The 26,155-nt window shown below is 40.0% G+C and overlaps 1 protein-coding gene across 5 annotated transcripts in view; it reads right to left on the bottom strand.

The window, feature by feature from the left end:
• Positions 1 to 26,155, bottom strand: part of CTTNBP2 (cortactin binding protein 2) — a 1,390,380-nt gene that overhangs the window by 1,012,705 nt on the left and 351,520 nt on the right. The gene's annotated exons all lie outside the window — the stretch shown is intronic.

Consider the following 26,155-nt stretch of genomic DNA (forward strand, 5'->3'; position numbering starts at 1 on the left):
TGAAGTACAAAACAGGGCAGCATCTTATAGTGAAGTACAAAATATGATGGCATCTTATAGTGAAGCACAAAACAGGATGGCATCTTACAGTGAAGTACAAAACAGGGTGGCATCTTACAGCGACATACAAAACATGATAGCATCTTACAGTGAAGTACAAAATATGATGGCATCTTACAGTAAAGTACAAAACATGACAGCATCTTACAGTGAAGTACAAAATATGATGGCATCTTACAGTGAAGAACAAAACAGGGTGGCATCTAACAGTGAAGTACAAAACATGATGGTATCTTACAATAAAGTACAAAACAGGGTGGCATCTTACAGTGAAGTACAAAACATGATGGCATCTTACAGTGAAGTACAAACAGGGTGGCATCTTACAGTGAAGTACAAAATATGACAGCATCTTACAGTGAAGTACAAAACATGATAGCATCTTACAGTGAAGTAGAAAACAGGGTGGCATCTTACAGTGAAGTATGAAACATGATGGTATCTTAAAATAAAGTACAAAACAGGGTGGCATCTTATAGTGAAGTACAAAACATGATGGCATCTTATAGAGAAGTAAAATAAATTATGGCATCTTAAAACAAAGTACAAAACGTGATAGCATCTTACAGTGAAGTAGAAAATATGATGGCATCTTACAGTGAAGTACAAAACAGGGTGGCATCTTACAGTGAAGTACAAATTAGGGTGGCATCTTACAGTGAAGTACAAAACATGATGGCATCTTACAATAAAGTACAAAACAGGGTGGCATCTTACAGTGAAGTACAAAACATGATGGCATCTTACAACAAAGTATAAAAGATGACGGCATCTTACAGTAAAGTACAAAATATGATAGCATCTTACAGTGAAGTAAAAACACAGTGGCATCTTACAGCGAAATACAAAACATGATGGCATCTTACAGTGAAGTACAAAACATGATGGCATCTTACAGTGAAGTACAAAACAGGCTGGCATTTTACAGTGATGTACAAAACATGATAGCATCATACAGTGATGTATAAAATATGATGGCATCTTACAGTGAAGTACAAAACAGGGTGGCATCTTACAGTAAAGTACAAAACATGACAGCATCTTACAGTGAAGTACAAAATATGATGGCATCTTACAATGAAGAGCAAAACAGGGTGGCATCTTACAGTGAAGTACGAAACATGATGATATCTTACAATAAAGTACAAAACAGGGTGGCATCTTACAGTGAAGTGCAAAGCATGATGGCATCTTACAGTGAAGTACAAAGCAGGGTGGCATCTTACAGTGAAGTACAAAACATGATGGCATATTACAGTGAAGTACAAACAGGGTGGCATTTTACAGTGAAGTACAAAATATGACAGCATCTTACAGTGAAGTACAAAACATGATAACATCTTACAGTGAAGTAGAAAACAGGGTGGCATCTTACAGTGAAGTACGAAACATGATGGTATCTTACAATAAAGTACAAAACAGGATGGCATCTTACAGTGAAGTACAAAACATGATGGCATCTTATAGAGAAGTAAAATAAATTATGGTATCTTAAAACAAAGTACAAAACATGATAGCATCTTACAGTGAAGTACAAAATATGATGGCATCTTACAGTGAAGTACAAAACAGGATGGCATCTTACAGTGAAGTACAAAACATGATGGCATCTTACAGCGAAGTACAAAATATGATGGCATCTTACAGTGAAGTACAAAACATGATGGCATCTTACGGTGAAGTAGAAAACAGGGTGGCATCTTACAGTGAAGTACAAAATATGACAGCATCTTACAGCGATGTACAAAACCTGATGGCATTTTACAGAGAAGTAAAACAAATGATGGCATCTTACAACAAAGTACAAAACATGATGGCATCTTACAGCCAAGTACAAAATATGATGGCATCTTACAGTGAAGTACAAAACAGGGTGGCATCTTACAATGAAGAGCAAAACAGGGTGGCATCTTACAGTGAAGTACAAAACATGATGGCATCGTACAATAAAGTACAAAACAGGGTGGCATGTTACAGTGAAGTACAAAACATGATGGCATTTTACAGTGAAGTACAAAACAGGGTGGCATCTTACAGTGAAGTACAAGACATGATGGCATCTTACAATAAAGTACAAAGCAGGGTGGCATCTTACAGTGAAGTACAAAACATGATGGCATCTTACAGTGAAGTACAAAACAGGGTGGCATCTTACAGTGAAGTACAAAACATGATGGCAGCTTACAGTGGAGTACAAAACAGGGTGGCATCTTACAATAAAGTACAAAATATGATGGCATCTTACAGTGAAGGACAAAACAGGGTGGCATCTTACAGTGAAGTACAAAATATGATGCCATCTTACAGTGATGTACAAAACTGGGTGGCATCTTACAGTGAAGTATAAAATATGATGGCATCTTACAGCAAAGTACACAACATGATGGCATCTTACAGTGAAGTATGAAACATGATGGCATCTTAAAGTGAAGAACAAAACAGGGTGGCATCTTACAGTGAAGTACAAAACACGGTATCATCATACAGTGAAGTACACAACATGATGGCATCTTACAGTGAAGTATGAAACATGATGGCATCTTAAAGTGAAGAAAAAAACAGGGTGGCATCTTACAGTGAAGTACAAAACACGGTATCATCATACAGTGAAGTACACAACATGATGGCATCTTACAGTGAATTACAAAACTTGATGGCATCTTACAACAAAGTACAAAATATGACAGCATCTTACAGTGAAGTACTAAATATGATAGCATCTTACAGTGAAGTAAAAAACACTGTGGCATCTTACGGCGAAGTACAAAACATGATGGCATCTTACAGTGAAGTACGAAACATGATGGTATCTTACAGTGAAGTACAAAACATGATGGCATCGTGCAACAAAGTACAAAACATGATGGCATCTTACAACAAAGTACAAAACATGATGGCATCTTATAGTGAAGTACCAAACATGATGGCGTCTTACAGTTCCAGCAGAATCACCAGCACGACTTGTCATACACAAGTTTCTGCCAATTTGCTATGCCTCTCTGAACACAGTTTGCAAAAGGCCCAGCTGCACACAGAGTATATGGCAACTGACAACTTAAAAACTCTGACAATGTGTTGTCAGTTAATAGCCCTAAGTAGGTAAGGCAGGACATTTTGTGGCTCATAATGAGTGGTCATTTTAGCAGGTTTTACTGATATGATTCCTCAGACTACAGAAGAGATGGCTAAGACACTGTAAAGGATGGCAAGTATAAAGCGCTAGTGGTTAATAATCCACAGCAGCACAGCAGGAACAACTCATAATATTCAATAGGTGGCAAAATTACTCCTGACTCACTTCCCATGCATATAACCAAGTGACCCTGAAAACATTACACCCGACTCACTTCCCATTCATATAACCAAGTGACTGGCATTTTGCCAAGATCAGCAAATGGAGAGAACTGAGCTAGGGGTAACATCAAGTAATACCCCCAGGTGGCTAATGGGACTCTGTGTGGTTCCATAGAACCACATCTACAGGTTTCTGGATTCTTCTTAAACCAGGATAGATGATCATTGCCCATATCTGATCAGCACAGACTGACATGCAACTTTTCTATGCACTAGCAATTTTATCACTGCCTTTCCCCTCCCAATAACTATCCCTCCAGTGACTGTCATTCCTATCATTTTATTATCTACTTTTTCTTTTATTCTTAATGTTAAATCAAATCACTACTAACTGTATCTGCAATTACTACCATAAAAAAATCTCAGTTCTGTTTCTTTACTTCCATATTTTGAACAGGTATCTACACTGTTGCAGTTCTGTTTCTTTACTTCCATACCTTGAACAGGTGTCTACACTGTTGCAGTTCTGTTTCTTTACTTCCATACCTTGAACAGGTGTCTACACTGTTGCTCCTTGTATTTCATTCTCTAATGATGCTTGTCCTGCGCAGGTTAATTTCTATTACTTTCTCAGCACATGTACTCTCTTTACTTCCATGCAAGCATGCATACTGTTGTTCATTTAAAAGGTACTGCACATGTAAAAATGCTTTTATGTTTGTGTAATAGATGGGATTCAAGTGTGCAGCTTTTCTCCACGGGCCTCCACAGAAAATGCCGTTTTGCCCAGTTAAACTTCCCTGGTCAACAAAGACAGATAAATAACTACATTGCAAGGTTACCTAAATCTACTTATTATGTTTGTATCCTATTTAGCAGAAGTGCACGAAATTCATTTTGATGCTGAAATAACTTTTTTTTGCTATTCAGATTACTGATAATTTGTGAGCTGAGGTACACTCTTGGTAACAGTAGCCTGTTGATGTTACATGGGAAAGTCACTTTGGCTCTCCAGTATGCCTGATCTGAAAGCATCCAAGGAGCCACTGCCTGTCAGTACAATTGTGAGAGTCCTCAATAACAACAGCCATTCATCAGTTACATTCCCAACAACAACACATCAATGTACAAACTACAAGGCTGACCTAACTTTAGTTGATGTTTGTATCTGAAATAAAGCTGTCAGATTCTCACTTCAATAATGTTTTTTGACCATTGTAGCTTGCCTGATCATACGTTTGCCACTGGGAAGGATATAACATAACTTTAAAGTGGTCAGTGTTGAACTCCCTTTGCAGACGTTATCCTTATTATGAATCCAGTACATTAGTGGATTGCCTTGGACTATTGTTAGCTTTTCAAAATTAATAAAGGAAAATATATTACAGAAGGAGAAGTGGTTATCCCTGATAAGACACTGAAGACCAACCAAAGGACATCTAAAGAATTCAAGATGTCTGCAACTAACCAAGCAAAGGGCACCTAAAGAATTCAAGATGTCTGCAACTAACCAACCAAAGGGCACCTAAAGAATTCAAGATGTCTGCAACTAACCAACCAAAGGGCACCTAAAGAATTCAAGATGTCTGCAACTAACCAACCAAAGGGCACCTAAAGAATTCAAGATGTCTGCAACTAAAAGGTATGTTGTACATCTACGTGTGATTTGCCCAAGTCTGTAATTCCTTACGAAGCCTTCAGACACATCTAGTGTCTGACTAGGTATTGCCAAACAACTGACTAATTTATTTTTCTCTTCTAGGCTGTTCTAAATATCAAACACTCAGCTAGTGTCCCATTTCAACTGAGAGTTCAGTTTAACACCCAAGACTGGGGGAGAGGCTTCCCAGATACATAAATGAGTAAGAATGGGATGGTAGAAACCCCTAAAGTGGGAAACTATGCAGTTCCCAGTGAACCTATTTTTTTTGGTTTTTCCTTCCACCCTACATCAGTACTGTAGTGAATCAACCTGTCTTCATTCCCCCATGACAGGTGAACTGTAGATAACCAGTCACTCCCACCTCTGTGGCAGGCTGTCAGTCACTGATTGCTCCTCGATCCTGAGTCAATGTCAGGGCTTTTTCATCTACACCACAGAACTTGCTGAAATTGCCTTACATTGACAAAAAAGTCATGGCATTGCCTTTTTGAGATTATTTGTGGGGTATTTCCTAGTTAGAGTATGTGGCGCAAGTCAGCAAAGATAACACAATTAATATCTAAACACTTTTCTGGTCAAGGCAGCCACTGCAGTTTTACTTCACTTTAATACAATAAGCTGAACTTTTATGCTGGACTGTATTGCTCACTGTTGTTAAGAGAAGGTAAAGTACTTCATTAGCATCTATCCTTTAGCTCCAGTTTAAAGTTCAGTAAATATACATGTCTGCATATCCATATGACTGCCATGACATTTAAGAAGTACCTTAATTCCCTCCAATTAACAATCTTCCAAAAAATGTGCTTGGTCTAGTCTGGGAGGTACTCTGCATATTGTCTTAAAAGCACCTGAAATGCACCATGTCACATCATGGGACCTGTCTTTGTGAACAACTTTTAACTACAAGACAAATGTTTTCTGAGTCACATAGCAGTGCAAACACTACAATGGCTCTAAGCACAAGACATACTAATAACCATTCAATGCACACATTTGCTTGCACATGCAGGTGCTATTACATAGCTTGCTGTATCAGTGTTTTGAATTTTTCTGAGTTATTTTAGATTTATGACTTCTACAGAAATTGCAATACATATTCTGCATGTAAGTATGTTCTATAAAGCAATAAGTTATGGCAGATATGTGTTATTTAAAGCAGAGGACAAGTGCTTATAAATGCAAAGGATGGTCACTGTACTTGGGGAAATGTAGGGAGTATGGTTTCATGCATGGGGGGGGGGTGTACAGTGATTTGATCCACATAAAATGTTTCAGGGTTTCTGAAGCAGATACATTTTCTTTTTATTGGCACTATGCACTTCACATATGCATCATTTTCATAAATGAATTACTGTCATTATCTGACCTTTTACATCACCTGCTTGCTTTTAACCATCTCTTACTACACAGTCACAAAAACTGTCATGCATTAGTGTTCAGGCATCATAGGTAACAAAAGTACAGTTTTGTACCTACCATAAATGTAGATGTTCGAGTGTTCACACTGCTGCAGTCATCACACTAGGGTTATCCTGCCGTCAGGCAGTCCCGCAGTCGGCCCAACATGGGAAGAAGTTGCTGTAGTGTGAGCATCTTGAATTTGGGTACTTCCAGGTATGTGTTTAGAAGTGAAAGATCCAAAATGGGTCTCCAGGCTTTGTCCTTTCGGGGAACCAGAAAGAGGCTTGAGTAAAATCCTTGTCCTTGTTCCTGAGTAGGAACCTGTTGAATGGCTCTCATGTCCATGAGAGCTGTAATTTGTTTTTGAGCCTCTGCCCATTGATTTGGTGGCAGGTTTGGCATTCCTTTTATCCTTGGTAAAGTATGAAAGTGGAACCTGTATCCTCAAATTCCACATCTGCTGACTCAGCAAAACAATCAGATTCTCCACAGCCAGCTCAAGACTTTAAATCTGGCTGCATGGCAGATTACCTAAACAACCACTCAACACTTCTCTTTAAAGCTGTTATGGATGTCATTCTGGAGGCCAGGAAACCCAGTACCAGGAAAACCTACTCAGACAAATGGAAAAGATTCTGCACCTGGAACAAGGCTAAAGGCCAAAATCCACTTGTCCCAAATATTCCTCAGATTCTGCAATATTTGACTGAGATGTTGCACAAAAGCCTTTCCTTTTCATCTATTAAGATCCATGCTTCAGCTATTTCAACTCATTACAACACGGATCCTCTTATATTTTCACATCCATTACTAAGACAGTTCCTCAGGGGAGCTAAGAACATAAGACCATCCCAGAGAGCACCAACACCAACTTGGGACCTCAATTTTGTTTTGGAAAAACTTACACTACCGCCCTTCGAGCCAGATTTTTCAGCTGATTTACAATTTTTATCATGGAAAACTTCCCTGCTGCTAGCAATAACTTCAGCACAAAGAGTCTCAGAGCTACAGGCCCTAATGGCAGTGGAGCCTTTCATCATTTTTCATCAAGACAGAGTTTCTTTACGAACTAACCCCTCCTTTATGCCAAAGGTGGTATCCAGTGTGGCTCTAAACCAAACCATTAATTTCCCCACCTTTTATCCAAACCCCCAGAATAAAGGGGAAAGGCTCCTACACTCTTTGGACATTCACAGGCAACTACGTTTCTACTTGGATAAAACTAAGGCTTTCAGAAAATCTGACCAACTCTTTGTATCCTATGCTGCAGGGTCACAAGGAAAGGCTATCTCAAAACAGACCATTTCAAAATGGATAGGACATTGTATCCGTTTCTGCTACACACACCATGGGAAACCTGTACCTGGTAACATTAGGCCCCATTCCACCCGGGCTACAGCAACATAAGCAGCCTTCCTCAGAGGGGTACCAACCAAGGATATTTTTGAGGCTGCAACTTGGAGTTCAGTGCACATTCACCAAGCACTACCACTTACCTCTATACTCAAAAACCAGAGCTGGCTTTGCCACTGCAGTTCTGCAGGGCCTACTAGCTTCTCCAAACCCTGTTTAGTACCAACCGCCCAGCCTTAGCTTTGGGATTCAACCCAAGTGTGATGACTGCAGCAGTGTAACACGATGAACATAGTACAGTTTTGCACCTACCATAAATGTAGATGTTCGAGTGTTCACACTGCTACAGTTCAGGTTACCCTCCCACCATCCCCTCTTCTTACCTGAGTTTTATCTATACCTCCCTTTTTATACAATCTATATGATGTATTTCTATATGGTGTATTTGCTTACAGCTGTAGCTATTGTTTTCTACTTATGTATTTTACATAGGATTATGTATTGCCTTTCTGTTTGGGGGCACCTGACATCTGGGGAAAGAAAAACTGAAGAAAATGGCGTTGGCTGCCTCTTTTATACCCCTGTCACACTGACGTCAGGGAAGAAGCGACCGCAACCGATGCCGGACCAAGACTTAGGAACTCGGGCCGACTGCGGGACTGCCTGACAGCAGGATAACCCTAGTGTGATGACTGCAGCAGTGTAACACGATGAACATCTGCAATGTCAAAAGAAGCGGACTTATAGCCCAATATGAAACAAGACGCTCAGCAATTCTTTAGCTAAATAAATGCCCACAACACCATTGAATAAAATGATAAATTCAAATGGTAAGGCTATGACAACATTTGTTACAGCAGCCTGAAGGACAAAAAATGACCAAGGAAACTGGAAGAAAGAGAAAAAGAACACTATGAAAGAAAAAATACAGAGTGACAGAACTGTAGCAGTCCAACTCCTGCACTGCTGTCCATTCAGAAAAGCTGGACAGTTTATATAACAGCAGCTCATACTGTTTCGGTTCCTCATCAACAAATGCCTCACTTTAGGCACATACCAAAGCAGTTACTTTCATCTCAGTGATACTGGTACCCTTACCTTATGCACCTGCAAAACACAGTGCTGTATTTGTCCATAAAAATGATTACATGTGTTTGGAACTATTTGTGCACACAAAAACAGACAGGTTACATCCATGTGTAAGATGAAGCAGTGGTTCCGGCCAGGTCCAAAGTAACTCTTCATGTACTGCTAATATCATATCACTTCCTATTAACACTGAGCACACAAGTTCTAACCATATTACTGCAAAATGATACTAAACTATAAACATATTACATTTTCAAAGCAATTAAATAATACTGGAAACCTGCACCTTCTCCTGTGGTTGCAAACCACCTGTGTTTTCCCCAGATGTCAGTTTCTGTATTGTATATGACAGCTGTTATTGTATTTAGTGTGTGCTTCTAATGCAAACTGTGCTGAGGAAGATTAGTGTGTGTGTGTGTGTGTGTGTGTGTGTGTGTGTGTGTGTGTGTGTGTGTGTGTGTGTGTGTGTGTGTGTGTGTGTGCGCTATTAATGTATTCTGTTCTCAGGAATATTCAGAAAATACTTGTATGAAACACCAGCATTATTATAGATCAAGTGCCAGACTTATGTGAAATAAAGTACTTGGCAAAGAATTCTATGGCATTTCCTCCCACTGCCCACTGTTTCCTTCCATACACCACTACACTGGCTCCTGTTTCATGGTTACCCCCTACTGGCCTCCCCAGACCATCCAGACAGAGTGAGCTCACTTTTTTATTTCTTTTTACATTTAGTTGTTTTGCTCAGCTTTTTCCTCTATCCTTTCAAATCAGTCTTACAGGCCAAGGCTGAGCTGCAATAACACTGGAAGAAATAAATGAATCAGACCGGGATCTGGCACCCTGTCAACCACCAAAATTCATGAGATTCCACATGTTCGGTTGTATATTTTACAGCCTTGTTCCAACATTACAAAAGTCATGAGTAAGACAAGAAATTCACTCATTTGTTTCTTTCAAGTAATAAAAAAAAGCTGTGTCCATGGCTTAATGTTCACAACCAAAGAAACTATGAAGAGAAATAATAAAAAAAGATAGATAAATCCTACTTAGGATGAGTAAAGTGCAAAGAAAGGTGATGCGACATTCATACACAACAGTGCAGCATCACTTGTCCTGCACAGGTGAGCCAAGTTGTGCTAATTCACTGCTGAATGATTCACAGTGTGCACATTCCCTGAAAGACATTTACTCAACAAGGAATTTGCAAGACTGGGAATCACTTAACAGCATTGTGGGAGTAGCTGATGGAATATGTGCCCTTTCCTGCAGTAATTTCACACATAGACATAATCTACCCCAAGAAACACTTATATGTACAATAGTAGCAGATAAGACATGTAGGCATGCGTGCGCGCGCGCGCGCACACACACACACACACACACACACACACACACACACACACACACTAGTTTATTTATTTATTTATTTATTTTACATTTGTTAACTGGGCTAGTCTAACTGGATATATTTCCATTTTCAGTAGAAGCCCGGGGAGAAAAGCTCCGGCAGTTATACAACTTAGAAAATCATCCACAGGGATTAAAATAAAAATAAAAATAAAAATTACAAGTAAATAATGTTTAAAATTAAAAAGTATGCCTTGTAGGAAGTAGTAATAATATAGAGTAGGAATTACTCTTTAGGCATATCAAATTAGGAAAAACAGTTAGTAAGTCAAACAAGGAGTGAGCATGTAACAATCAATTTAGAGTATAAGTAGTTGAAGTAAGAGTAGTAGAAATAAGAATTAACAGGAGGTGAAATTAGAAAAAGAAGGAGAGGAAGAAGATTAGTCAGGATTGCTGCAGGGCATAGCCAGTGAGAATTTAGGTGTTTTTTGAGGTTGTGTTTAAATAGAGGCAAGGAAGAAAGTAATGTTAGTTCATTTGGCAGAACGTTCCAGATTTTTCCAACAGTGTTAGAAAAAACAGAGTCTCCAGCCAGGTTGTTAGACTTGCATATACAGGCAAGGAGTTTGTTGGAAGCACGCAGGGAGTTAAGATTTTTGTACTGGACGATGAGATTGGAGAGTATAGGAGTGTTGTTGGGTTGGTAGAAGATCTTGTGGGCAATGGTGAGTTGGGATACTATCAGTTGGTTTTGAAGTTCCAGCCAGCCTAGTTGCCTTAGATTCAAACAGTGGTGGGTTCTAAAGGGATTGCCAGTTGCAAATCTGGCGATGTTATTATAAGAATTTGTTAGTTTGGTAAGATTATTTTTCTTTAGGTTAGTATATATGCGAAGCATACAGAAGAGTTGATATTAAGTGAGAGTGAGCAATTTTAGTTCTGGCTATAGGGGTGAGGAAAGGTTTGATCCTGTATAAGGAACCAATTTTTCTATTGACAGTTTTGATAGTGTTATTTATGTGGGTATCAAAAGTAAGGTGATTGTCAATAGTTATTCCGAGCAGTTTGGTGGTTGTATCAGGAAGTATGATAGTGCTGTTATTGGAGGACACAGAGAAATCAATGGGTAAGGTTTTATTGGTGGGTGTAAAGAGGAGGAGCTTAGTTTTTTTAGCATTGAGAATGAGGCATCTCTTAGTAAACCATGTTTCTACTATGTTAAATACATCTTGGGTTAGAGAGTGTAGTTCTGAAGGGGAGTTTGCTGAGCATACTAGGGTAGAATCGTCTGCATATTGAATGCAGGTGGCTTGTGGGAGTGCTAGATGGAGGTCATTGATAAATAATGAAAAGAGCAGTGGTCCTAGAATAGAGCCTTGAGGGACTCCGAGGGTTACTTGCTGGAGGGATGATATATTGTTTTGCCAGAGAACTGCTTGTTGCCTATTGCTAAGGTAGGATCTGAACCATTTAATAGTCAGGTGATCGAAGGCAAGGGATTCTAGAGTGTTGATGAGGAGGGCATGGTTGACCATGTCAAAAGCCTTTGAGAGGTCAATAAATAGAGCAGATGAGAGGATATTGTTATTGCGGTTTCTGTTGATGGTATCAATAAAAGATAGTAGAGCAGTTGTGGTACTATGTGATGGCCTAAAGCCATGTTGACAGTTTGCTATTATGTTATGTTGAGATAAATGGTGTAGTACTTGTTGGTGAATGCATTTTTCCATTATTTTAGATAGAGGAGTTAATAGAGCTATTGGTCTGTAATTAGAGTAATCATTTGAATTGCCGCCTTTATGAAGGGGAATAATATGGGAGATTTTCCAAATGTCAGGAATGGTTCCTTCTTTAATGGTTCTGTTAATGAGGATGGATACAGGGTATGCAATTACCTTAGCTGCTTTTTGCAGGTATTCTGATGGTATTTGGTCGGCAGAAGGGGTACTAGGTTTAGGTTTTTGGATGATTTTACAGATGAAAGTAGTAGAGATGGGTTGCAGTTTAAAAGTTGGTAGAGAAAATGATCTGATAGTAGAAGGGCTTGAGTTATCTGGGATTAGTTGACTAGCTAGAGATTGAATGGTCTCTGTAAAGAAGGTATTGAATGAATTGGCAGTTTGAAGGGGGGTGTTAGGATCAGTGTCAAGAGGGGTAGGTGTGTGAGAGCGTCCAGGGGAAAGGAGTTTGTTTATACTGGACCAAAACTTTTGGGGATTATTTTGATGAGTTTGCTGTAACTTACAGTAATAGTTCTTTTTGTCCATAAGAATTGCCTTTTTAGTGCAATTTCTCAGTTCCCTGAAGTAATGTTGATCAGAGATATTTTTGTTAGCTCTCCACTTAGCCCAGGATTTGTTTCTTAGTAGAATGTTTTGTCTAGTTTCTTTAGAGAGCCAGGGGGCTGGTTTGGATTTCATACGGATAGACCGTATAGGTGCATGTTTGTCCAGGATGGATAAAAACGCAGAGTTTAGATATTTTATAGCTTCATCAAGTGGTAGAGTTTTTAAGGGGTTCCAGTTACAGGCACTGAGTTCATTTTGGAATGATTCTTGGTTGAAGTGTTTATTGGAACGTGCAGTCCTAAAAGTAGAGGGTTTAGGCAGATCATGTTTTTGTTAATGTAGGTTAAAGCATGATCACTTAAATCATCTGGGAGAGTGCCTACCTTATAGGCATATTCATGTCTGTTTATAAGTATCCAGTCTAAGGTACTCTCTTTATTGTTTGGTTTGTTGATTCTGGTTGTGGAGGTGATTGTTTGAGTGAAGCCGTGGAGGTTAATGTGAGAGGTGGGGTTATCTGCATTAACACTTTTCCAGTCAGTATTAAAATCACCTAGTATTACTGTTTCTTGGGGGTAAGCTGAGGATATCCAGTTTAGTATACTTTCGATAACGGTGATGTTATTGCCAGGTGGTAGGTAGATACAGATAATATATAAAGCTTTATTTGGGTTCATTTGGAGTTTGGTGGCCAGGATTTCAGCATTGCTATCATGAGGTGGGTTACATGGTAATGTGGAGATATGGAATCCATCTTTGAATAGTACTGCTACACCCCCTCCCTTTTGTCTTATTCGGTCATGTCTAACTATGTTATATCCTTGGGGGGTAACTTCGTTGTCTTTGGTTCCTGGTTTTAACCAAGTTTCTGTCAGGCAAAGGATATCAAAGGAGTGAGTATCTAAAAGGGCATGGAGATGGGCTACTTTATTGTTAAGACTGCGGATATTCAGATGTCCTATTAAGAGTGAGTAGGGGAGTTTAGGTTGGGTAGTAAGGGTAGCAGGATTGGCTGAGCCAGGGTTGGGGTGGATTCCCCATCTAGTAAGGAGACACTGAGGGGTTTTATTTGTAAGTTATATTTTAGAAAAAATAGATATTTATCTTTTTTTATTGTAAGATTGCTATATTTAAAGTGGGAGAGTCGGTGGTATTTGGGTAATAGATAGGTAGGAGTGGAAGTGATATAGGTCAGATTGCAAGTGAGTATAGAGGTGTATATAGCTGTTTGTTTTTGAGAGTGATTAAAAAAGTAATGGTGCTGTTTTTTGAAGGAAGTGAGGAGGTAGGTAGAGGTGAGGATAGTAGTAAATATAGCTAGGAATATTGGATACATTGGAGTTGAAGTCATATTTACAGAAGTTGGTTATAAGAAGAGTTAGACAGCAGGTTAAGGTTTTATAAAAGAATGGATAAGGTGGGTGTAGATAGGGGGAAATAGTTCTGTTAGTTATTAGAAGAGGGGTATGGTAAAGGTATCGAAGGAGTGGTGTGTTATAGTGTAAATGATGAGTAAGGGTGAGCCTAATATGTATAATAGGGGGGTAAGTTTGATTGGATGATAGAGGAAGAGGGCGTGGCTTAGGAGGTTTAAGTTTAGGAGCAGTGGGGGTGGGTGAGATTTGGGGGTAGGGTAGGGGAGCGGAGTGAGCCCGTAGGGCGAACGGAGCGGGTAGACACAAGGAAGCTGACAGCAGGAGAGAGAGGAAGCAATCAGTCAGGAGATAGGTAAGAACAGGGGGAGCTGGGTGGGAAGGTTTAAGCAATATTATGTTAGAGTGAAAGGGAAGCAGGTAGGTATCTAGAACTGGCTGGAGGGTATGACTGATAGTGAGTGAAGAAAGAGAAAAAGTGTTCTAAAGAGAAGTAGTAAGTGGGGAGGAGAGAGAGGGAAGAGAGATAGTAGTTGGGTGAAGACTGCCACCTAGTGGCCAATCCTTATAGTACAGGGAGAGGAGCCACTGCCTCAGTAAAATAGATGAACAGGCAGCACGGATATAAGGAGAAAAGGCACGGGGAGAGGTATGAAAAGGGGTTTTGCAGTTAAAGAGTAGGGGGAGGCTGCTGGGTATACTGGCTGTAGTCCTGCACTAACACCAGGTAAGTGGTAGAGCAAATTCGCAAGCCCATTTACATTGCATATAGCAGGATAATTACGTACTTTCTTTCACCCTTTTTATTTCACTTCTGGGAGAAAGGTAGAACTGCTCCTGTAAAGTGTCAGGCAGTGAGGGATGGCAAGGTGACTTGGAAGTAGTCTTGACAAATCCAGTAGGGTAGGGCCAGTACACCAATGTGAAGTGGGAAGTAGGGTTGTTAGGCTACAGAAAAAACAGAGAGGAAAAGTTTTAAAGTTAACAACAAGATAAGCAGTTTGAAAGGACATAGATCTAAGGTTAAGCAGTTAGATATAGAGACTACAATAGTAATATGTTAGGCAGCAGAGGACAAATACAAAAAAACATAGCACAGATATCACTGGTACAAAAAAGCCCCTTGATACAAGATATGTGCCACAATTACCAGCAAACAATAGCGATAAATGCCTAATAAAACTACAGACATTCAGTACAACAATAATCTTCAATTGTTAGTGAAGACACTGTGTGATTTCACCATTAAAACAGTGATTCCAACATTTTACATAGATTAGCTAGACATGTAGCAAAATATAATCGCAAAATACATATTACGAATGGCAACTGTAGCAAAGGATTACAATTATAGGTCTAAACATCCCTTTGTTAAATTAGAAGAGCCTTTTAGAATCGCCAGGAATTATGTATAAGGGGAGCGCTGGTGAGTCTAATGGAGCTGTTTAGATAGTGGCATTCATATATACCTAGTAAGGAAATACACAGAATTGCAACACCCTCTGTAAACAGAGCTAAAAATGCTTACAGCATAAAGCTATGAACTACAACAGTGAATCTATAGATCAGATATAAGGTGACTATGTTCCAGTAATTGAAACATATACAGGTAATTGTCATCCTATTATAAAGAAAAACAAGTATTATCGCTAGTTAAGCGAAGGGGCAATTGGCGGGAAGCTCTACTGCTTAACAGACGCTCAGCAAAGCCAGGTGGAGGCAGTTAGTGACCAAGAAGCACACCATTAGGAGTATAACCCACTAGCCCTATTTAACACCCCGGGAAGAGTATTACCCACGAGCCCTAAAAAGATCTCTAGTAAGAGTAAACCCACATGCCCTTAGAGAGAGTAACCCATTTCAAAATAAAAACAGCACAGCTGGACGGAAGCTGTATACTAATTATAATCTGAATAAGCTTAGGGTATCTAGTAAGCCTAAGGGTAAAAGAAGAACTAAGACCTAAAAGGTAAATGTGGAGAGCAATGTATTAATAGCGGCATGAAGATCGGGATACTACTAAGTGTAATTAGCGATCCAACTGAGCGAAAATTTTAAGGAGAATAAACAATAACTAATGTCTGGGCCGCTAAAGCTGTGGGAACGGAGCAGGCATCACAGTTATGGTAAGCCCCTCAAGGGAACGCTACAACTAGAGTCAAGAATAACGCCGTCAATCCCTAAAAGTAGCTGCTTAGGTGCAGAGCTATAGCAGGCAGCAGACGCTGATTACAGAGGGTAGTGAACGTATACTAGGGTACTAAGTCTTAGATAGGTACGCCACGGCTTGAGGAAAAATATCGCTGTGGTGAGACCAACAGAGAAAAAGTAATAGATATGGAGCGGGACATATAGCAGCAGTAGGATGAGAAGAAAGAAAGGTAATAAATGTGGGGGAGAACGAATAACAACCCACAAGAACTAGTCTAGTTTTGTAGTGGAAGCTGCCAAAAGTAATGTAAGCAGTTTGGAAGTTACAGATATCGCTATGAGGAGAAAGGCGCCGTGAGTAACATCGATTGAGGGAATTGTCAATTGTTAGCCCCTGCAGTGGAATAAAACCATTCACTATTTATAAAGCAATTATTCACAATTTATAAGACACTTAAAACAACAGTATAGCATACAGTCAGGACTACAATGACCTTGTCAGCTGAGATGGACGACATACATAGCCAAATAGTATATCCGTATGTAACCATAGACTCTTTATAGCTGAGAGAGAAGTTTACAAATAAATGTAGATAAAGCACAGGTAAATTAAATTACAGTAAACCATATAAATGATGATGAATTATAAAGGTGAAGAGGACCACAACAATGATACAGTGCATTAATAACAAGTGGTGGTTAGCGCACTTACTGGGAGTGAGGAACAGCACGGCCAGGAGCACACAGTTTAGTATCTTCTCAGTGGAGATAAAAATAACACAAACACCCAAGTAACTTAAAAAGCTAAACATTATGTCTGTTTATAATTTAGTTCACAGTCACATCAGAGAAATAAATAAATAAATAAAATGTTGTAAAACTAATAACCTGTGCCACAAATTACAGTACCACTGAATCATCCCACAATGTCAAACTTTGTAAGAAGGCCTGAAACTCAGTGGAACTTTGCCAGATAACTCAAATGACTAAAGAAGTTTTAAAGTAATTGCTCAGCTACTTGTGACATTTGCTGTCTGCTGTCACACAGGTGGGCCGTACCTATGAAGTACAAGAAGTGACAGCTTTGTAGTTTTTAGTACAGTACAACGATGTGTTAATGACTCTTTAATTTAATATGATTCTAGTTTAATGTGTTCTTAAAACATCATATATAGGACATATGCATTTCTGAGTAAATAATTCACTTAAGAAGTTATATATCTTTGAGACACCTTACTTTACCGTACAAGGATAACCATTCAGCCTCAGAGCTCTGTATCAGTTGTATACATGAAAGAAACTTAAAAGTAGGGGATCGCTGACAGTCGCTTGCCATGTGCATAAAAGAAATGACTAATTGTCACCATCTTCTCAGTCTTACAGCTATCATCAGTATGAAAACAATGGTACATCAGGGTGACTAATTGTCACTGTCTTCTCAGTCTTACAGCTATCATCAATATGAAAACAATGGTACATCAGGGTGACTAACTGTCACTGTCTTCTCAGTCTTACAGCTATCATCAGTATGAAAACAATGGTACATCAGGGTGACTAACTGCCACTGTCTTCTCAGTCTTACAGCTATCATCAATATGAAAACAATGGTACATCAGGGTGACTAACTGTGTCACTGTCTTCTTAGTCTTACAGCTATCATCAGTATGAAAACAATGGTACATCAGGGTGACTAACTGTCACTGTCTTCTCAGTCTTACAGCTATCATCAATATGAAATCAATGGTACATCAGGGTGACTAACTGTCACTGTCTTCTCAGTCTTACAGCTATCATCAATATGAAAACAATGGTACATCAGGGTGACTAACTGTCACTGTCTTCTCAGTCTTACAGCTATCATCAGTATGAAAACAATGGTACATCAGGGTGACTAACTGTCACTGTCTTCTCAGTCTTACAGCTATCATCAGTATGAAAACAATGGTACATCAGGGTGACTAACTGTCACCGTCTTCTCAGGCGTACAGCTATCATCAGTATGAAAACAATGGTACATCAGGGTGACTAACTGTCACTGTCTTCTCAGTCTTACAGCTATCATCAGTATGAAAACAATGGTACATCAGGGTGACTAACTGTCACTGTCTTCTCAGTCTTACAGCTATCATCAGTATGAAAACAATGGTACATCAGGGTGACTAACTGTCACTGTCTTCTCAGTCTTACAGCTATCATCAATATGAAAACAATGGTACATCAGGGTGACTAACTGTCACTGTCTTCTCAGTCTTCAGCTATCATCAGTATGAAAACAATGGTACATCAGGGTGACTAACTGTCACTGTCTTCTCAGTCTTACAGCTATCATCAGTATGAAAACAATGGTACATCAGGGTGACTAACTGTCACTGTCTTCTCAGTCGTACAGCTATCATCAGTATGAAAACAATGGTACATCAGGGTGACTAACTGTCACTGTCTTCTCAGTCTTACAGCTATCATCAATATGAAAACAATGGTACATCAGGGTGACTAACTGTCACTGTCTTCTCAGTCTTACAGCTATCATCAATATGAAAACAATGGTACATCAGGGTGACTAACTGTCACTGTCTTCTCAGTCTTACAGCTATCATCAGTATGAAAACAATGGTACATCAGGGTGACTAACTGTCACTGTCTTCTCAGTCGTACAGCTATCATCAGTATGAAAACAATGGTACATCAGGGTGACTAACTGTCACTGTCTTCTCAGTCTTACAGCTATCATCAGTATGAAAACAATGGTACATCAGGGTGACTAACTGTCACTGTCTTCTCAGTCTTACAGCTATCATCAGTATGAAAACAATAGTACATCAGGATGGATAGTATGGGACTGCCCATGCCTCTCAACTGTACAGATTTTCCCAGAATGTCCAGATTTTTGGCTCATATTTTTGGTCTGTTCTTCATAAAATTAGTGGTTTTCTGGCAAATCACTGGGATGATCTTAGGACTGAAGTCACAAAATAATGACATACAAATTGAGTTTCAGACTTCAATCCTTTAGAAAATGTATATTAAAACAAATTCTGTTACTCTAGCAACTTTCTCAACTTATGAGAGTAATATTTAAATTCTGTCCCTATTTTTGGGCCTTTGTCCCCCCATTTTGCCAGTCTTTGTCCAGATTATTTGCACTAAGAGGTTGAGAGGTATGGAACTGCCCTTATCTGGTCAGTGTTCCCTACAGTGTTTCCTTGATCATGAAATATCTTGTTCAAATAGATAACTGTGTGCAAGATGCCTCTAACGCACTGATATTGTAGTCCAACTAACAAAGATACTAAAACATCACATGCTTCGGGGAAGCTGATCGCTGACTGGTTGTGAGCCGTACTTCTCCTGAACCAATGAGTGGCAGACAATTAGTGAGCAAAAATCAGTGCAATGACTGGCTGAAGCAGAAAAGCCTAAGTGATTTACAAATTACAGTACTCTACTGGAAAATAGAGTCTGCTGTGCTCTAAAGGTGAAGATACATTCTTGAGTAGACTGTGCCCTAGTAGACCAATTAGTTCACCAATCACTTATCTATGCCTGCATAAATCTTCAAGACAGGTTTATGAAGCAGGGTCCTGTAGAGTTACTTATTCTTTGTTCTTCAATCCATTAAAAATAAAAACAGCTTGGTGCTCATACTCAAAGGACTACGGTAATATCTGTTACACCTGAATTAAGGATATGCACACTACCACTGTACCCAGGGATGGAATCTAGACCTTTTTATTCACGTGTATTTATTTGTTAACCAGACTAAGTAGCAGGCACAGTTGCATCTTTTCATTGAAGACCCAAGAACTCTTGTCTGATTAGACAGCTTCAAAGTTGAGTAGATCTGCAACCAGAAGTTGAGTGACTCAAACAGAATAACAGGATGAAGACTGACCACAGCTCCCAGCATACAACCTGTATGTGTAAAGACCTCAGTGCTACAGGAAAGCGTAAAATGGGTGAGAAAAAAAATAAAATGATCATTTCAGAAGTTCCTCTTGAATGTTTAATGGAATTATAAGTACTCGCACATCAGCTAAAGTAGTTGTACTTACCTATTCATAACCCATTTTGCAGAGATACTTCTCTTCTATGAGGCAGAATTAGAGCTGTTAATATTCATCAAGGTGTGTGTATGCATGCGTGTGTGTGTGTGTGTGTGTGTGTGTGTGTGTGTGTGTGTGTGTGTGTGTGTGTGTGTGTGTGTGTGTGTGTATGTGTGAGTGTGTATGTGTGTGTGTGTGTTGGGAGGCTAGAAAGTACAGTTGTGTACACTTACCATAAATGTAGATGTTCAATTGTATTCACTGTTGCAGTCATCACACTTGGGTTATCTGCCTGGAAGTAGCCCTCAGTTGGCCCGAATACCAGAGTTTTGGGATTTCTGCGTCAGATGCTGTCACCTCTTCCATGATGTTAGGTTGTCAGGGGTATAAAACATGCAGCCGACACCATTAGATCAGTTTTTCTTGCCCCAGATGTCAGGAGCCCCCAAAATAGGAAGCTATTACATGGTGTGGAACACCTCCAGTAAAAAGTAAATACCCCTGCCATAAAATATGTCCATAAAGAGGATAGGCAGAAAGAATAGAGAAAGCCAGGGGGCTGGTGGGAGTGAGACCAGGACTGCAACAGTGAATACACTCGAACATCTACATTTGCGGTAAGTGTACACAACTGTACGATGTTCTTTGTGTTTCACTGTTGCAGTCATCACACTTGGATTGATTCCCAAAGCTGAGGAACGGTGGAGGCAGTCAAGAAGTGTTAAGGCTGGCTAACAGGCCATGTACGACTGCTGTAGCAGTTCCAGCTCTGGATTTAGAAAAAAATAGGTAAGTGGTAATGCTTGGTGAAGGTGTGTACAGAACTCCAGGTTGCAGCTTCTAGGATGTCCCTGGTAGGGACTCCCCTGAGAAATTCTGTAGAGGTTGAAGTAGCTCTAGTGGAATGAGTTCTGATCCCCTGAGGGGTAGGTTTTCCATGGTGCTTGTAGCAAAAATGGATGCAGTGTGGTATCCATTTGAAAATGGTTTGCTTTGAAATGGCCTTGCCCTCTGCCCCTGTAGCAAAGCTGACTAGCAGCTGGTCAGATTTTCTGAAAGGCTTAGTCCTGTTAAGGTAGAAACTGAGCTGTCTATGCACGTCCAAGGAGTGCAAAATCCTTTCCCCTTTATTCTGAAGATTAGGGAAAAAGGTTGGCAAATGGCTGAATTGGTTTAAAGCCACACTGGATACCACCTTGGGCATAAAGGATGGGTTAGTCCTGAGGGAAACCCTGTCAGGATAGAAGATAATGAAGGGCTCCACCACCATTAGTGCCTGTAACTCAGACATCCTTCTTGCTGAAGTAATATCTAGAAATAAAGCTGTTTTCCAAGAGAGGAATTTTAACTCTGCTGAAGCAGCAGGTTCAAGGGGGGGAAGTGTGAGCTTCCCCAGTACAAAATTAAGGTCCCATGCCGGGGTTTGAGCTCTCCTAGGGGGCCTTAAATTGTTAGCTTCTCTCAGGAACTGTTTGATGAGAGGGTGACAAAAGAGAGATGGCTCAGTATTATAATGAGCTGAGATGGCAGAGGCCTGAATCTTAATGGATGAGAAGGATAGGCCTCTGTGGAGCAGCTCTGCTAGGTAATCAATGATTTGAGGTAAGATGGGCACAGCTGTGTCCTTTCCTTGAGACTGACTCCAAGAATATATATTTTTCCACTTTTCAGCATAGGATTTCCTAGTACTAGGCCTTCTGGCCTCAAGGATGACATCCAGCACCTGTTTGCTGAGGGATGCTTGTGGTGTATTCAGGGGATAAGCCAGGCTGCAAGGTTTAGGGTTTGCAGCTTTGGATGCAAAATGTGTCCCTCCTACTGAGACAGCATGAATGGGGAAGCAAGTATAAACCTCTGTTGGGATCTTATAATGAAGTCAGGGCGATTAATGAAACTTCGCAGCACACCTTGGTTGACAATTCATCATATGGCAAAAGATGTGTGCTCGAGTACGGACCATATGTGGGTAAAGTGAAGAAGATCATGACAGAAAGCTGGAATATCATTACAACTGATGAACAACTAGTGAGAATATTAGGGACTGGACCACAATTTGTGTTTAAGATGGGATTTAATATTAAGAACTACTTAGAGAGAAGCAATTTGAATATAGGGTCTCATAACACTTATACTAAAAAATGTGGAAATTGCAATCAATGTAACACAATACTGCAAGAAAATAACATTGTGTTAGAAAATGTAAATAGAACAAAAATTAGGTTCAAAGAGGGAAATTGTAACACCAAAATGATTATATATTTGGCTAAATGCATGAAATGCCCTAGTTTTTACATAGGAAAAACTGAAAAGAAATTTAAAAAGCGAATATATGCACATTTATACAGTATCAAAATCAAAGATGAAAAAAAATGCATTGTACAGACACATTAAAAAGTGTGGTGATAGACACTATTTTAATTTTGCCATAGTAGACAGTGTTTCAACAGACATCAAGGGGGGTGATTTTAAAGGATTACTGTCCTATAAAGAATACTGGTGGCAAGTATGTTTGGATTCTTCCAACCCACCAGGACTGAATGATGTCATCTCTATAAAACCTTTATTAGCTAAGCTTTGATAAGGTTAATATTTACAGGTTTTTCATTGGGGTCTAAGTGGACTCATATTAGATCTCATTAGTATATATTCAGTTTTTTATAGGAAGTTATAGACTTGCGCGATACTTCTTATATTACATATTACACATTCTAATTATACAGATGTTTTACATGTATTGTTTTTCACATATGTTTGAGTTGATTTTTTCAATAATACTTACATCAGGTACAGTCAGTAATGTATATAGGTTAATTTATTAGAATATTATATAATGTAAGAACATAGAATGTTTTATTTTATCAGTTCTAATATTTATTCATATATTGTATATATGTGTTACTTTTGGATGTTTTATTTCATTTTATTTTATTTTATTTTCACTTGATGCTTACGCACACAAATTCTTTATGATTATGACAATTTGAGAAGTAAATATTGAAATTCGGTAATCGCCAGCTGCACCTGGACATACTGTTGTAATATCTCTTTAAAGGAAAGTATTTTAATAGTTGGTTTTGGCACCAAAAAGTCTATTTAAAAGTTAGTAGGCTTATTTTTCAACGGTCTGCGGAAGCTTGCTGTGTAGCAAGTGAAAGCGCTTAACTGTTGGATTATCGCTGTTTTTGTACAATAAAATTACTGGATTGCTGCTGTGGATTATTGCCGATATTTTTTGACTATATTTGGAATTGCTTTTGAGGGACAGCATCTCAAGACACAGAGGTAGCTAACGTTCTTTATTGGTGTATTGTTCTACTGAGACAGCAGGGAAGGTGTCTGATGTAGGTGCCAGGGTGGCACTGCTGCCAGACTGCGTAGGAGTGGGTACCAGTGCTGGCGTGGCCAGTCTGGTGCAATAAGGATTGTCCTTGGCCTGTCCTGTTTGATCTTGAGTAGTACTTTTGAGAGGAGGGGCAGTGGAGGAAAGACATAAATTGAGAGGTTTTCCCATGTAAAGGATAAGGGCATCCATCTTCCAGGCTCTGCTGTGAGGGTTCCTGGTGCAAAATTTGCTCAATTGGTGGTTTGGGGGGTAGGCAAAATGGTCCACCTCCGGTGTTCCCCACCTCTGGGTTAGAAGTCCGAATGAGTTGGGTTCCAGTTTCCACTCATGAGGGTCCAGTAGATTTCTGCTTAAGTTATCTGCCAGTGAATTTTGCTTGCCTGGCAGGAATTGAGTTTGTAGGTGCACTTGGTTGCTCAAGGCTGTGTTTCACAGGGCCATGGCTAATGCAGAGTGGGTAAGAATGAGTTCCCCCCTGCTTGTTTATGTACCACATAACTGTGGTATTGTCTGTCTTTATCAGGAGCTGTCCTGGAAGGATAAGGTATTTGAAGGCTGTCAGAGCATTCTGTACAGCTAGCATCTATTTTTGATTGATGTGCAGGGGAATTTGTTCTGGGCTCCATTTGCCCTGAATGCATTTGCCTGCCATGTGAGCCCCCCATGCATAGTCTGATGCATCTGTTGTCAGGGTTGAGGTGGCGAGGGGTTGAGTGAAAGGAAGTCCCGTGTTGTGGTTGCATGCCTCTGCCCACCATAGGAACTCTGCCCTTAGACAAGGTATGATAGGAATCACTGTTTCCAGGTCCTGAGAATGTTGACACCAGAGACTTTTTAAGTACCATTGAAGTTTCCTCATATGCAGTTTTGCATATGGAATTAGCAGAATGCATGAGGCCATGAACCCTAGGGCTTGCAGTATTTTCCTTGCAGATAGCTGGGTTTTGGTGGCCATTAGTTTGAAATAGTTTGTCAAATGGACCTGCTTTTCTGGAGTGAGGAATGCCATCTGGGAAGTTGTGTTCAAGTTTGCTCCTAGGAATACAATTTGATGGCTGGGCACCAGTTGTGATTTCTTTTCGTTGATTGTGTATCCCAGTGAAGTTAGAAGTCTTTTTACAAATGCCAGGTGCTGAAGTAGCAATCCTTGACTGTCTGCCTGAATCAGGCAATCATCCAAGTATGGGTAAATTTGAATATTTCTCTGCCTGCAGTATGCAATGGCTGGAGCCAGGCATTTTGTGAATACTCTGGGTGCAGTAGATAAGCCAAAGGGAAGTGCAGAGAACTGATAATGCATAGAGCCTGCCCTAAAACGTAGATATTTCCTGCAAGACTCCCTTATGGGGATGTGCAAATAAGCTTAAGTCTAGGGTGAATAACCAGGTATCCTTGGCTAGCATAGAAAGAAGCTGTTGCAGTGTAAGCATTTTGAATTTTGGAACCACCAGAAAGGTGTTGAGAATTGATAGATCCAGGATAGGGTGCCAAGAGCTCTCTTTTCTGGGCGGAACAGTCTGGAGTAGAAACCCTGTCCCCTTTGTTCTACTGGAACAAGTTGAATAGCCCTGATATGGAGAAGGGAAAGTACTTACTTTTGAGCCTCTGCCCACTGGTTTGGAGGAAGGTCTGGCAACCCACTTGGGGTTGGCAGTGAGTGGAAGTAGAATCTGTATCCCTGGGATACAATGTATAGAACCCATCGGTCCTGAGTAATGGACATCCAGTTTTTTGCATGAAGGGTGAGTTCTCCTCCTAAGGGTGCAAGTACTTGGGCATGGCTGGGAGGGATAACTGGAAAGTCACTGTGAGCTTTTTCCATAAGGGGGTGGCTTACCACTGCCTGTTTTTGAGGTGGGAACACTCCATTGTTTAGATCTCTGCATACCCTGAGACTGTAGTCTTGGTGGTCTGTTTCCCCTGGGTTTGGACTGAGAAGGCCTGGGAGGGACTGGAAAGGACCAGTTTTTTGAAGGCCAATGCCTACTGAATCCAGGTGGCTGTACCTGTAAGAAATCTTTAACAGTTTGCATATATTTAGCTTTTTCTTCCATCTTTTTAAGAACTTCTTCTGTGTTTGTGCCAAACAAATGATCCTGATTTAATGGAGCATCTAGTAATTTTGCTTTGACATGGTCTGGCAAGAATTGTTCCTTCAGCCAAGCATGCCTTCTCAGTACAGACCCAATGACAGCAGCCCTGCAAGGTGCTTCTAAGGCATCAAACCCACACTGCAAAGTATGTTTACTAACTTGGTTTGCAGAATGCATTAACTCTTGTAAATCTTTATTTTCTGCACAATCTGGAAGTAACACCATTTTTTGTTTAATTAGTTCCATAATATGTTGCTGGTACTTCAACATGTGAAACTGGCAATTCAAAGCCCTGATGGCAAGAGTTGCAAAGGTATATACCTTCTTACCCCATCTGTCTAAAGCTCTAGAATCCCTGTCTGAAGGGGTAGGGTTTTTGGCTGTAGTAGCCTTAATGCATTTAGGTCCCTGGGAAATGGTCTCTGGATCCGCAGTAGGATTCTTAAAGAGAAATTTGTGATAGTCAGGTACTCTGTAGTACCTGTCAGGCTTTCTAGGAGCTGGTGGTAAAGTGTCAGGAGTAAGACTGGATTCCATGAAGACATCATCTACAATATCCAGGACAGGGGGTATAGCTAGAGGCCGGTGCTGAGGCAAATCTAAAAATTCCCTGAGTCTCTTTTTGGACTGAGGATAGTCCTGGCATTCCCA

This window comes from Protopterus annectens, chromosome 11.part0, assembly GCF_019279795.1.
Source record: "Protopterus annectens isolate FY-2018-M chromosome 11.part0, PAN1.0, whole genome shotgun sequence".
NCBI lineage: Eukaryota > Metazoa > Chordata > Ceratodontiformes > Protopteridae > Protopterus > Protopterus annectens.